The sequence below is a fragment of the Empidonax traillii genome, unplaced genomic scaffold (assembly GCF_003031625.1).
Source record: "Empidonax traillii isolate 1590-97213 ecotype Southwest subspecies unplaced genomic scaffold, ASM303162v1 scaffold1518:size97226, whole genome shotgun sequence".
Classification (NCBI taxonomy): domain Eukaryota; kingdom Metazoa; phylum Chordata; class Aves; order Passeriformes; family Tyrannidae; genus Empidonax; species Empidonax traillii.
In genome coordinates, this window is record NW_020956711.1 from 71,595 (window position 1) to 84,832 (window position 13,238).

Consider the following 13,238-nt stretch of genomic DNA (forward strand, 5'->3'; position numbering starts at 1 on the left):
CCTGAAATTTTTTCCAACAACATCATGGACCCAATTCAACTAACTGAGAACTGACTTGCTTTTTTGGACCATTTAAAGTCTGGAGTCTCTAGGGATGCAGAGGCCTCAGGTTGAAAACTCACATCCAAAAGATAAACAATACCCAAGACTGAGAAGCACAACACAGACTAAAAGCTTAATAAATTCAGCTCAGTTGTCAGTGGTGGGCAGAGCTGATCTGTGGAGGACTTCCATATAATTCAATAAAATGTTATCTCTTTAAAGAAGAAAGAGAATGGTTCCCAAAATAACCAAGGGAAATACCTCCACTCTTATCAAGAAGGAAACTGTCTTAAAGTTGGGCATGAGATTTATATCACTCATGTTCTCCCTTTCAACTACCTGTTAGGCTAGATTAACTCCCAACAAACACTTAATCCTGACTTTTCAGTAATTTATAGCTCCAAGATAATTTGAAAACTTGCTGTGCATTCAACAGTAGAACCTTTTCCATGAAGGTCTGGATTTATTTATTACCTGTATTCAAAATACCATAAGATTAGTGTCACATAGAATTAGAGAATCATAGAATCAACTGGGTTGGAAAAGACCTCTGAGATCAAGTCCAATCCTTGATCTAACACCACTGTGGTTACTAGACCATGGCACTCAGTGCCACATCCATTCTCATCTTAAAAACCTTCAGGGACAGAGAATCCACCACCTCCCTGGGCAGCCCATTCCAATGTCTGATTACCCTCTCTGTAAAAAATTTCTTCCTAATATCCAACCTAAACTTCCCCTGGAAGAGCTTCTGGTTTTGGCTGACTGATGAAAATTTTTCTGTCCCTGCCCTATGCCCAGAGGCTGGTCATTGCTCTTCACATCCAGTGGCATAACTGTCTATGTAATTGCTCCTTAGCACAATTAATTCAATACAATTAAGACTAAAAAAGCTCTACTACCTAGGAGAATCATGCCTAATTAACTGGATTAGCATATGCTGGCAAATAAACATTCAGAGTAGCTCTATGAAGAACAGTGCAACTGAAGCTCTACAAAGCTCTGAACACATACAGGTATGTGTAACTGATGTGGTATGAAATCACACAGAATAATCTACCTTTAGTCTCCTCCAGGAATAAGAACTTGAAATAGAAGAACTGGAGTTTGGAATCAGGGCAAGAAGAATGAACATCCTTCCACGTGCCTTCCAATCAAACTGGAGCACTTGGGTCTTGTGGCAACCTGTGCTCCGATCAGGCACCTCTGCCTGATGACAGGAAGTACAAAAGCAGGTGAACATAAAATATTATTATATTCTGTTGAAATAGCTCCACAGTTTCCAAATGGCTCAGACTTAGGGAAAGGTATGAGTTCAGTTTCCATTCCATTTAAAGGATTTGAGGAAAAGGAACAATAAAAGTTCTTAATGCAAGAAAAACTCTGCTTAGGGTACAACCTATGGCATAGCGGTTGAACTAGGTGATCTTTAAAGGTGCCCTCCCTCCCCTTTTTTCTTGGTTTTCAGTCAAAAAACTTCTGGTATTGTAATAAAATACAGCCAATTTCAATACATCAATGAAAGGTATTGAAATATTCTCTAATGCTGCAGTTACTGGTCCTAATGACCAATTTACTCCATGATGCATCTGATGCAACAAAATCCTTGTTTGATGGAGCTGTGCTTGTGTACTTCTGTCCTGCTTTGTTTAGCTCCTAGATATTAGATATCAGCAAGACTTTCAAACTATCTTCCAGAATAAAAAGTCTCATTTTCCCATGACCATCTAGAGGTGCTCCCAGTTAGGAACTAGAAGTTCACCATTATTGAAGCAAATTACATCAAATCAACTTCTCCCTTTCTGCTGTTACCACTGAGAAAAGTGTGGGCTGAGATCTTTAAGCAAAATTGAATATTTAGCTTTTTCATTCTCCATTCTTTCATGGGAGGTATTGTTATAATTTGTTTCAGACTAGAGTGTATACAAAGCATCTGGAACATTTTAAGACAAGTCTTTTCTCACTCAACAGCACACTGGATATAAAGGAGGTTTATAGGCAAAAGGATGTAATCAAGCAATGTACTTGACTGTTAATGGTATAACTGAAAAGAGTCACAGCTCGTTTGCCTCTTTGGCACCAGGTTAAAGACAGAGCTCAGGTCTTGAAACAACTTCTGAGAGTAAATGTATACTTGATTGAAAGGTCAGCTCCAGCTGAGACACCAGGCTGCAAAGCCTCTCAAGGGTGTCACACCTGAGCTGGACACTCTTGCTAAACAGGAACAGCAGAGAAGATGCAGCCCTGTCAGGAATAATGACGGCTCTTCTCCATTTCGTGTTCTGACACAGAGGTGATAAGTGGCTGTGAGTCATTACATCAAAACAAAGCACAAAACTAAATTATATTTTTGGCCCACCATTTACATCTTTCTGTTGGTATCATCCTGACAAGCTTTGAAACTTGTCTTAGTTTTGTGACTGCTTAGCCTTTGCCAGGTTTTGTCCTTCAGTTGTCAAGATGCTCAATGGGTCCGGTCAAATCCAGAGGTGCTGTAATAAAAACGTACAGCAAAAAGAGGGTCTTGGCATACAAGGTTCCCCATTAAAATAATTTCTGAGAAAAGGAGCTAATAGTCACTTACTATGCTTACAGGGTTTTTTCTTTGGGCTTTTGACTTTTTAAGACAGGATAGTGGCTTTATTCATTTCAGTAAGTTAGCATAAAAATGTATTAACTTGAAATTAATCTGAAAGACCATGACAGTTGGCTGGAAATGCCTTCCACAAAGCAAGAAAACCAATGCTGAAAGAGAAGGGAACAGTGACTGCAGCAGTCTGACTGGAAATAAGTCATGAAAAGAGCAGGAGATACAGACAGGTATCTGTGCCTCTCTATAACTGCAAACATCAGAACCAGTCGCATCATCTTGAGAAATATCTCACTGAATAAACTGTCAGTTTAATTTTAGAACATGAAGTCTCCTGCCTGTTATCCCTCAGTATGCAACAAAAACTATACCACATTGTACATGGCATTGTAAATTGCCCAGTGGTTTAATACTATTTCTCCAGTACTCGCTTACACCTCTCACACCTCTGATTTCGGAGAATTTCCTTGATCTTACTTTTTATGTCTGGTCACATTCCTAGACTGCAACAATGAATGCAGTTACTAGTCACTATAAAAATAGTTGTGATCATCCAAAGAATGTTCTCTTCACTCCTAACTATCATAAAAAGAAAGGCATGAGTGAAATTTGGAAAATAATAACTTTAATTACATTTCTAGCACCTCTGAGCAGGTTGAGTTAGCCTAAGTACAGCTTCCTCTCTTTAAGTACTTCACAAGCATCTACATTGCTAAGCCCATTATTTTCCTACCCAGTCTGAATGACTCTTTTCAGGTGTTGGGAAAAGGGGAGATTCTTCAGATTATGCAATTTAGGAACCTCGTTACCTAAGGACAAAGGAAACAAATTATGTTCATTCTGCCTCATAACTGCAGCATTAATTTAAGAGTCTAAATATGAAAGTAAAATTTAAATAGCCAGACTAAACTGATCAGTGTGTACCGCAGATTCTTAAGAGGTATGATTCTTAATAACCTCCCAAAGGACTGAAGGAACATAGGTCAGGAAAACACTTAACCCAGTCCCTTGTTCTCACAGAATCACAGAATGATTGGGGTTGGAATGGACTTCTGGAGCTCATCTAGTCCAACCCCCCTGCCGAAGCAGGTTCACCTAGAGCAGGCTGTAGAGGATCCTGGGTGCACCCCTTCTGGGCCCATGGATTTGTGCGTGTCAGGTTTGCCTAAATTATCTCTAAGCCAATCCTTCTCAACAAAGGGCAAGTCTTCTTTTCTTCAGACTTTCTTTCCTTCAGAGTCTGGAATTCCAAAGGGTTAGCCTTAGAAGTAAAAACTAAAGGAAAGAAGGCATTCAGTAACTCCACCTCTTCTGCATCCTTTGCCACCAGGGCACATATCTCATCCAGCAGCAGGCCCACATTTCCTCTAGTTTTCCTTTCGCTACTGATGTTCTTGAAGAAGCCCTTCTGGTTGCACTTGACACCCCTGGGCAAATTTAATTCCAAAATGAAACTTATCCCACATGCATTCTCATATGCCTTTTATAATGACATATATGGTCTTAAAATAAATTGGGATTTTGTCCCCGTGACATATATTTGAAGACTTTTGGAGAACTGGTTGTGAGAAGCCCTCCCATGCAACCTTACAACACTTACTCATTTCTAACTGTTTGTGGTGTTTGGTGCCATTGTTCTGTCAGCAGAACTGCTAAAAGAGCCTTCAGATAATTTTGATTTTTGAAAGGTTAGGATGTTTTGGTCTAATGTGGATTTGGATTAAGTCAGTGGAAAACTCCTTACTGCAGTTGAAGCAAGGTGGAGAAGCCTTTTGAAAATTCTAGCTTTGAACTTTAAAAACTTAATTGTAAATGCATAGCAGGCTGACTATCCTGAAGTATCTAAAAGAGGCCTATAAAAATTGGGGAAAGTGACAGGTAGATAGTGATAGGACAACGGAGAATGGTTTCAAACTAAAAGAGGAGAGATTTTAGATTAGATGTTACGAAAAAAATTCTTTTCTCAGAGGGTGGTGAGTCACTAGAACAGGTTGCCCCATCCCTGCAGTGGTTAAGGCTAGGTTGGATGGGGCCCTGAGCAACCTGGTCTAGAGGAAAGTTGGAGGAGGAGGAGGATTGGAACTAGATGGTCTTTAAGGTCTCTTTCAATCCAAGACTTTCTATGATTCTAGGAAGTGGTCAAATAATGTAGCAAACTATTATGAAAACTTAATAATCTTCATTCATTTAGGTACATATATTAATGATATTTTCTGGTTGTATAAACTCAGATTTATCTGGGATAGCTCTTTGCCTATTAACTATGAAGCAAGACTTGTTCTGCTCTACCTTGTACACTGATTCCTCAGTAATGATATTGTGCTGAAAAAGCAGAACTAGAAAACACTATATTCACTTGTAAAAACCAAGGCATTGGGAAGTAAGCAGTTCATGGAAGTCAGGGAGAATAAAAGACAGGAAGATGGGAGTCTTGATTCTTCTGTATAGAAGAAAGCATCCCCTGTGCTTTCAGATTATCCAAGGCCACACTGCAAGCATTGTATGCTTACCGAGCTGTGCAGCCTTTTATTTTTAATTAACTCACAACACGTGTTGCTCAGAGGCTGTTGGCTGCAAGGGAACCCTGTTGAGCTCAGACATGATCAACACACAGCACCACCTGACCTGCAAAACACATGTCTAAAGGTTGACAGCAGGTGGAAAAAAAACAGGATTATAATTCCCTTTTCAAAAAGCAGAACCAGGGATCAGGAAAAAGCAAGTGTTTTGTTCAAAGTGGTGAAACGTTGTTGCAAACCAGAAAATGAACATAGATTTCCAAAGCTGTAAGCTACCATTTGATAGCTGGTTGCACCCCCTCTTGTCAAGGGGAAGCTAACCTTTGAAAAGCAAATCCCAGTTTAGGTTAGGTCCCTTGCTACTGAGTAATACGAAATAATTGTGTTGCTTGATATAATTGTACGAACTGTACCCAATGAAATAGCAGATATCACGTGCCAGAGCTTGGCATCATCAGAAATATGTAGGGTTTAGTCATCTTCTGCAGAAACACAGCCACACTTCAGTCAATGCATAGGCCACAGAGCTCCCATATGGATAACAGAGACAGCTTTGCACTAGCAGGTACTGGGATTTTAAAGCTTACATTAAACCTTAAATGAAACAAAGTCTGATTAAAACAATTACAACAACAAAAAACAAAAACAAAACCCAAAACCACAACAACAAATAAAATCCCACAGTGAACAACAAAAACGTGAAATAGTAGTCTGTTTTGACCTCCGTGTTGGACCACCTGAGATAACCCTTTCACAGCTAACTTAGGCATATATATCTCCACAGATATACCTTTAGAATGCTCTATATACCAAAGCTATGCTAGTTAGAATATCTTACTCTTTCCTGTTTATGCTGTTCCAGTTTGTATAAATAAGCAAACACTCCGCACAACAGGCAACTTTACACAATGGTTAAAAGGACCAACTATGATGTGAGAAACCAGGTTCATTTCCTCAAGCAAACAGCTTCCTATTCCTTCTTTTCAAACCTAAAAAGAGCATCTGAAATATCTGTCACCAGTACCCTGAGAAGTGGAGATGCCAATTGCTGGCACAAAGACATCACCTGTTAGGAGGGCAGAGTTTACATACAATAAGGTTTTAGGCTTGGTCACAAATTTCCTATATTTGATGTATGAGCTTGAGCACAGTTACTATAGATATTAAATTCAGAAGGGAGCACTCAAATCCACAAGTAAGCAATCAAAGGGATAAGGCCACATCTAGATTCTGCATCTAGTTGTGTCAAGAAACACATCAATAAACTGGAAGAAGTTCAGCAGAGGGACATGATGGTGATGAGGGCTGGAGCACTTGTCCTGCAAGGAGTGTCTGGAGGAGCTGGGCTTGTTCAGCCTAGAGCAGAGACAGCTTCAGGTGGACCTAACAAAAGCAAATCCAATCTGCATATAACATCTCCCTCAACAAGATCAAGACTGATAACTTTTCAATAAAATTAGAAGGACACTACAGTATCTGTGATGGCTAATTAGTCTACTATATTCTTTCTAGTCTCTAATTGTCCATCAGGCAGAAATTTACTGCTGGATTATAAATACTAAAGACACCAAACAAAGAGACTGAGACTGAACTCTGCTTGCTGTTCAGAAGGAAAGGCAGCTCCAGACAGCTTCATAGAACAGGAATTACAATTTGAGCCACAAATCTCTCTGCTCTGTTGGCTGCAGGTAAAACTGGTATGATTTGGTTGAATTCACAGTTAGCTGGACTGTACTTAAATAAAAAAAGGCAAATTACACAGGATGTGTCCCTGAATATGGGAATCTTCTTGACCTGACAGATGTTGAGACTGGTTTGATATAAATGAAGACCTCATTCAAGACAAAAGCGAATCAAGGAGTGAGAATGGGCACACCTTCCCCTTCTCCACTGCCTCTAGAAAAATCGCAGCTACATTGGCATCTCTTCTTGGCACCAAATGTATCACAGAATCACAGAGGTGGTGAAGGACCTCTGAGGTTGCTCAGGACACCAAGTCAGGTTTTTAATATCTCCAAGGATGGCAACTACTGTAAATTTCAGTGCTTGCCACCATCTAGTCAGTCTATAGGTCTCAAGTGGGTTCACAGTGCTGGAATTCCTGAGGCAGCATTTTGAATCTGTGCCCCAGTCTTTTATTCCATGGTGGAACAAAAATCCCCCAGTCCCTGAGGGACTGAGGATGGGACTCTGCCAGCTCAACTCCACCAGCTGCAGGTTGTAAAGCCAGTCTGCTCACTGTAAATAAGAGCTTCAAGATTTACAAGGAAAGAAACTAAAATAAAAAATATTTGCATTCTGTTCAGTCCTCCCTGTAGGCAAGCATTAAATCAATATCTTCATTAGATGTACTATTTCACTTGGTCTTACTTCCGTTCAAAACACTTGCTTAATTTCCTTATCATGGGTAGCAAGGGAGGAGGGCTGGTAGAGACAGCTCTTGGCATAAGAATGGGTAGTAAGTATAGACAATGAATAAAGATAGTTCTTGATTGCTTTGACCTTTCTTCATTATAACTTTGCTTAATATTGTAATTAGAATACATGCTTCATTTAACAAAGAATGTGATAAAAAATAATTCCTTCTGGGGTATTTTTATACACCAGAGATGATTAATAATTCAGTGAATCTGTAATTTTCCATTTTCTTTCCTGTATCCTTTTTCTTCAATGGATTTAATTTCAACTCATGAGAACTATAAAGTTAGGCCAAAGCTCAAGTTATTGCATTCTTTTGCTTGGCAGATTGGAATACATCACTAGAATCATTTAGCCTAACTATCATTTGGGACAGAAAGGCCACTAACTCTAAAAAGAATTGCGAAGGAAGGAGACAAATTAGGGCAAGAAAAAAGGGTTCTTCTGGTGGAGTAAGGGAGGCAAAACTAGTACCATACCTAAAGAATCTTGAGATACGCCACTATCAATGTAGGAGTATCTTGGCCAGTTGTCTAAAAAATTTAAAAATCACCTTCTGGAATAATCTTTTAACCAGTGTTGGAGGTTTGCTTTTCAGTACATTCATCAGGGTAAAGATTAACCTGAATGTTCAGAAATTCTCTTGATTTCCCATTCAATATATTACATTACTTCATGCATGCAAAAAGCTAAAGTCAGGAAGCCATCGTTGGCTGCTTGTCCCAATCTGTCTTTTCTGAACATATACTTCCATCAAATTTTCTAGGGATTTGGAAATGCAAATTGGAGAATTTCTGTTCCTTTTTTGCATCATTTTTTCCCCCAAACAATGTATTTCTTTTTACCTTTTAGACTGCAAGTTCCACAAAGAAGTGACCTCATGTTTTTGAGGTAGGTTGTCACTATATGGAAATCATACAACTTGAACAGAAGATTAAGCATTGTTATTCTTCATCTACACAGAACTACACAATCTTTTTGTCCTCCCTTTTGTGTCAACATGGCCCCATAAAGGAAAACCCTATGTTATGGTTACAAAGACAGAGGGCAGAGCTTTAACAATGAATAGTCATCAAGTGAGGTGTGTGCTTGACAGGAAGAAAAAAACAAAGACTGCAAGAGGAAGGGGCCACTTTTTCCCCAGCGTGGAGGAAAAGACAGGAGTTTTTCTCAAGCCTTGCCATAGGTAGCAGTTGCTGCCGGGGCCGCTGCTGCCTGGACTGCACTGGGGGACCTTGATGGCAACAGCCCCGCTAGTTTCCAGCTGTTGGGATGAGGGGGGAGAGAAGGGTTTGTCTTTGCCTGGGGAAACCACATGGCTGCCATTTTGTCCTGTCCTGGGGAAACCAGACGCCATTTGGGGGGGTTTTGTCCTAGGGGTTGAGCAACTAGAAAACTGCAAAAAACAGCCCAGAGGACAGTTTGTGCATGTGTCAGGCCTTTGATATGCAAGGCCAGAGCCCAGCTCAGGTGTGTTTGTTCTTTCCAAACCAGATATGAGTTTCCCAGTCTGTTCCAGTGTCTCTGAATAAAATTCCTTTACTGCTTCAGCTGACAGCCTAGTTCTCTGCTTACCAGCATGTATATCAAAGCTTACAGTGGGGTTGCACTGTAAGTAAGGATTTGGGAGGGGACACAGCTGGGGCCAGCTGACCACAGAGATACTCCACACCATATGGCGCCATAAAGCTGGAGGGGAGAAGAAGGAAGTGGGGAACATTTGGAGTGATGGTGTCTGTCTCCCAAGCCCATGTTTCATATGATGGACTCCTGTTGTCTTGAAGATGGCTGAAAACCTGCCTGCCCATAGGAGGTGGTGAATGAATTCCTCATTTTACTCTGCTTGTGTGTATAGCCTTTGCTCCACCTATTAAGCTGTCTTTATCCCAACTCATGAGTTTTCTCACTTTTACTCTTTCAATTCTCTCCCCCATCCCAATGCAGCAAGAGTGAGTGAGAGGCTATGTGCAGTTTAGTTACCAGCTGAGGTTAAACCACAATACAGTTTGTAAAGAGGGGAAAATTATGTTATGTCATGGTCTGAGTTAGTTCTACACATTTCCCAAAATAAAGTCAGACAGACTCATGCTGGCTACAGAAATCTTGTGGAATTGAACAGACAAAAGATTGCCTGTGTTCTTAGTATCTCTTTCCTGCAGAGCCTTGAACTTGAATGGTGTCTCATAAGTAGTACAGGATTTCCTGAATAACAAACCATTTAGAAAGAAATTAGATGCCACAGTGAAAGCAGACTCCAGACCCTATAGTGAAGACAACTGCATGGTCTTAGGGTGTTCATAATCTGCTTTGTAGGATGAACAAAATCTAAAGACTGTAAGGGGGGAATGCTGACCCACACAGTGGTCCCAGTACTCCTCCAGCACACAACAGCCACACAGAAGGCCAAGGGATGACCCTGAGGGACAAGGGTTGGTAGGAACCTTGCTCTTACAGAAATGGGTATTACCTGTGGTAAGAGCGCGCTAGTCTGATCCAAGGAGCACTAGCAGGAGCTAAGCCAATTTCCATTTATTTGAAATGAATGTGACTGACAGTTTACTTTGGAATAAGGTGTGTATATGTTATATGTACTTTTATGTGTGTATGTTATATGTTGTATGTACTTTTATGTGTTAGGGTTAGGGTATGTACTTTATGCACACAGTGCATAAAAGTACTGTGCAACATGATTACATAAGCTAATGTTCCCAAGCCTCTAGGATTTTGATCATACTTCAATTTTCCTCTAGTTTTCTTGGTTTCTTTATTTAGTTACTTCATTTATTGTTCAAACTTATAGAAAAATAATAAATTTAGACTGTACATTAAAAAATCCCACCTGACAAATTACTATGTAACCTATTTTCACAGCCCTCCACCTTGAAATGTTATGCTCAGGGTAGGCATCATGTGCTCTCTGTTCCATGCCATTAAAGGACCAGTCTGGTGAGCTGTTACACAGCCCTTGCAGCCTTTCAGATGCATTGAATAGCAAAGGAAGATATCACAGAAAATCAGGATTTTGCCTTGGGCCATAGTGGATAAGATTCAGGACCAAGTGTTGCGAAGAGCAGACTTTGTTCACCTGCTCTAAAAAAGGTTTATCCTCAATAGTAAGGAAGCAAACCTGTGTGCATGCTTGTCCTCAGACCAAGGGACTGGTCCTTGTCTCTTCTTGTTTAGTGGAACAGGTATAACTTCCACGTTTCTTTATTCCTTTCCAAGCCAGAGATAATTTTCCCACTATCACAAGATTTATGTTTTGGTTGATTGTGCTTGTTTCTCACAAAGTCTCATCCACATTCTTCATTTAGTGACCCACTTGTGTTCTATGTATTTTTTCCCTTTCATCCTTACCCAGAGATTTTCAGCATGACTCACTTCCAACTATATTTGAGAACTGATCTAGCCTATGTCTTTGATATGCAAGGAACACTTCCTTCCTTTTGTCCATGAACACACTTTCTCTTTAAATTAACACCTTTAATCACTATGCCAATTATGTGAATTTTCTCTCACAATCTGCTCTGTAAATTAAATCACATTCTGATCATCTGCATGAATAATTTCAGGATTACAGATGTATCCCCCATAGTTTTTATCTTATATACAGAAACCTAAAATATTTGGCAGCCTACGCTATAATCCCCTTTGACACTCCTAAACCCCATAATGAGAAAATATCTCTTCTAGCTTCATGGCCTTTGTGCAAGTCAGCATTGTTTATACTCATTTGTAGTCCAGTGCCCTTCATTAGTCTTGGTCCTGCTTTAAAACTCTCCTCAACAGATTTGCAAAGCAATCTTCAAAGTTTCTCTTCCCCTTTCATGTGTTCTGCATTCTGTCATCAGTCAATGAATGACTCATGAAATATCCTTGGATGAAGCAGTGAAAGCCCTCCTGACAGCACCATCTGCTCAGCCATGCCTTTCTCAACTGGATACATCTTAATGTGGATGTGCTTTGTCCTTTCACTGAAGGAACAGATGGTAGTCCCCAGTTCTTCAGTTTCTTTCCAATATCTCACAGCCACTTTGGATCAGTGTAGGAACACTAGCAGGGCTCACATGACAAAGTGGAATTATGCCTCGGTCAATGGTCTGAATGTACTTCAGCAACTCTGAGGTACTTCCCAGGCACTCTCTGGCACATCTCTAGGAATCTTGCGGACCCTGGGCAGAAGTTTTCCCGTAGCATCCTCACAATGCTGACTTGCTGACTTCAACAAACACCTATAAACTAGGATACTTTCTAGAAGAGAAATTCAGTCATTACAGAAATTTACTCACACTCGTCTACTGTGTGATCTCTGTCCTTTTGGCAGAATGGGCTGCCCAATTGAGCTCACTTTCAATCTGTCCTGCAAGCTGTCCCTGAGTGTGCAATGGAATAGACGACATGTAAAGAGGTATTTTCTCCTCCTCTTCTTTATTTTACTACTGTGACGGTTTGGACTTGGCTCCCTGCCAAATGCCCAAAAGTCAGGACAGCAGCCCCCTTCCCCCTTCCTTTCTTCCCTTAGGTTAAAGGAAAAGAAACTATAAAAAATAAAGAACCCAAAGTCAAGCTGCTTATGTAAAAAAAAAATATATCTATATTTACGTAAATTACAGTTATGTACAGTTAATATGTTACAGACACAGTAAAAGGGGGTCCACCCCCCCCCCCCCCCCGAAGGGATAGGGAAAGGTAAAAAAGGAGATGAAAGGGAACAAAAGGGACACTGAACAGGTATACTAGATCAAACTATACTAATAACTAACAAAACAGATCTCACCATGTCCCTTAGAACAGCAGGATCGGCAGTCACAGCCAGCACTCTCCAAACCTCCACGTGGTAGGACGGTGGACTCTGCAGGCCTCAGCCTTAGATAAGCGAGACCAACGCAGGGACCCACTGTTCCCAAACTTCACTGGAAGAGAAGAGAGCGAGGTCTCTAATCTCTGACTTATTTATACTCTGGTTTACGTAAAAATTGTATGGGATACTGGGTACTTGGCTACTTCCTTGGTTACAAACTGGTCACCAGGAAGGCCTAGACTAAAACCATCACAACTACCACGTTATTTTTGAAGTGTCTCAATTCTGGGGAAAAAAAATCTCTCCAAAAATTAAAATTAGGCAGGATTTGCAAAATCTGGAAAGTTTTGAAAGCTGAAAGTGGAACTAAAGGTAAAGAATCAGAGTTTCTTTGGTTTCAGTTTGATCATCAAGTTACAACCCCTCTGCCACGGGCAGGGAAACTTCCACTAGACTAGGTTGCTCAGAAAGAAAGAGAAGAAAACACAGTATTTCTTAATTTTCTCCCTTCATATACTTCTTCCCCCATGCTTTCTTTCTCTGCTGCTGCTTTTCGTTTCCAGAATTGTGCACTTAAATGAGCAATTACCTTTTACGCATTGAGCTTTACAATTCAGCATGCAAGAAAATGTTCATCAAAAAGGAATACGACCACTTGAGGCCATACCATTATTTTTTCTGCTCTCAACAATACCAATACCTCCCTGACCTCTCAGTAGCCAACATCAGCCACTGCAGTTCAGAGCAGTGGTATGAACTCCCAAGAAATTCCCTCAAACGAGCAGTTGATTGCAAAAAGCACTGCCTCGCAAATGCTTGCAAATGCCTCTCTCTGAAGGCTTCAAGATGCAGCTTCGTGTAAAGCACA